The sequence below is a fragment of the Lepidochelys kempii genome, chromosome 1 (genome assembly GCF_965140285.1).
Source record: "Lepidochelys kempii isolate rLepKem1 chromosome 1, rLepKem1.hap1, whole genome shotgun sequence".
Lineage (NCBI taxonomy): Eukaryota > Metazoa > Chordata > Testudines > Cheloniidae > Lepidochelys > Lepidochelys kempii.
Genome location: NC_136380.1, coordinates 73,439,889 through 73,442,278, shown reverse-complemented (window position 1 = coordinate 73,442,278; position 2,390 = coordinate 73,439,889).

Genomic DNA, 2,390 nt, shown 5'->3' with positions numbered 1-2,390 from the left:
TAAAACTTACCTTTAGATTATTCATGGAAAGGTTTTCTGCATAACCTTATTGCCAAGCAGCTGCTTTAATATGACAGGTGTATCCCTGTTAGCTCTTTAGTAAAAACTCTTCTTTGTACTTTTGTAAGTGTTTTGGTTTGATGCAAGAAAAATATAGTCCCTTTACAGACTTATTAATTTAAATGATATTCTGTACAGTGTACTGCTTTTTGTGAATAATTAATTTGATAAAACTATACTTTTTTGATTTGCTCTTTTATATTCATAGTTTTCAGAGTAACAGCCGTGTTAGTCTGTATTCACAAACAGAAAAGGAGTACTTGTGGCACCTTAGAGACTAACCAATTTATTTGAGCATGAGCTTTCGTGAGCTACAGCTCACTTCATCGGATGCATACCGTGGAAACTGCAGCAGACTTTATATACACACAGAGAATATGAAACAATACCTCCTCCCACCCCACTGTCCTGCTAGTAATAGCTTATCTAAAGTGATCATCAAGTTGGGCCATTTCCAGCACAAATCCAGGTTTTCTCCACCCCCCCACACAAATTCACTCTCCTGCTGGTGATAGCCCATCCAAAGTGACAACTCTCCACACAATGTGCATGACAATCAAGTTGGGCCATTTCCTGCACAAATCCAGGTTCTCTCACCCCCCCACCCCCCTCCCAAAAAACACACACACAAACTCACTATCCCGCTGGCAATAGCTCATCCGAAGTGACCACTCTCCCCACAATGCGCATGATAATCAAGGTGGGCCACCCCCAGAACAAATCCAGGCCTTCTCACCCCCCCCCCCCACCTCCATACACACACAAACTCACTTTCCTGCTGGCAATAGCTCATCCAAACTGACCACTCTCAAAGTTTAAATCCAAGTTAAACCAGAACATCCAGGGGAGGGGAGGGGAGGAAAAAACAAGGGGAAAGATCTCTGTCAAGCTTTCTTACAACTACAATACCCACCTGCGGAAGTAAAGAAACAGATTGATAGAGCCAGAAGAGTTCCCAGAAGTTACCTACTACAGGACAGGCCTAACAAAGAGAATAACAGAACGCCACTAGCCGTCACCTTCAGCCCCCAACTAAAACCCCTCCAACGCATTATTAAGGATCTACAACCTATCCTAAAGGATGACCCAACACTCTCACAAATCTTGGGAGACAGGCCAGTCCTTGCCTACAGACAGCCCCGCAACCTGAAGCAAATACTCACCAACAACCACATACCACACAACAGAACCACTAACCCAGGAACTTATCCTTGCAACAAAGCCCATTGCCAACTGTGCCCACATATCTATTCAGGGGACACCATCACAGGGCCTAATAACATCAGCCACACTATCAGAGGCTCGTTCACCTGCACATCCACCAATGTGATATATGCCATCATGTGCCAGCAATGCCCCTCTGCCATTTACATTGGTCAAACTGGACAGTCTCTACGTAAAAGAATAAATGGACACAAATCAGATGTCAAGAATTATAACATTCATAAACCAGTCGGAGAACACCTCAATCTCTCTGGTCACGCAATCACAGACATGAAGGTCGCTATCTTAAAACAAAAAAAACTTCAAATCCAGACTCCAGCGAGAAACTGCTGAATTGGAATTCATTTGCAAATTGGATACTATTAATTTAGGCTTAAATAGAGACTGGGAGTGGCTAAGTCATTATGCAAGGTAGCCTATTTCCCCTTGTTTTTTCCTACCCTCCCCCCCCCCCCACGGATGTTCTGGTTTAACTTGGATTTAAACTTTGAGAGTGGTCAGTTTGGATGAGCTATTGCCAGCAGGAAAGTGAGTTTGTGTGTGTATGGAGGTGGGGGGGGGGTGAGAAGGCCTGGATTTGTGCTGGGGGTGGCCCACCTTGATTATCATGCGCATTGTGGGGAGAGTGGTCACTTCGGATGAGCTATTGCCAGTGGGATAGTGAGTTTGTGTGTGTGGTTTTTGGGAGGGGGGTGGGGGGGTGAGAGAACCTGGATTTGTGCAGGAAATGGCCCAACTTGATTGTCATGCACATTGTGTGGAGAGTTGTCACTTTGGATGGGCTATCACCAGCAGGAGAGTGAATTTGTGTGGGGGGGGTGGAGGGCGAGAAAACCTGGATTTGTGCTGGAAATGGCCCAACCTGATGATCACTTTAGATAAACTATTACCAGCAGGACAGTGGGGTGGGAGGAGGTATTGTTTCATATTCTCTGTGTATATATAAAGTCGTCTGCAGTTTCCACGGTATGCATCCGATGAAGTGAGCTGTAGCTCATGAAAGCTCATGCTCAAATAAATTGGTTAGTCTCTAAGGTGCCACAAGTACTCCTTTTCTTATATTCATAGTGTACCTTTTGATGCTCAAGATGACAAGATAATATAGC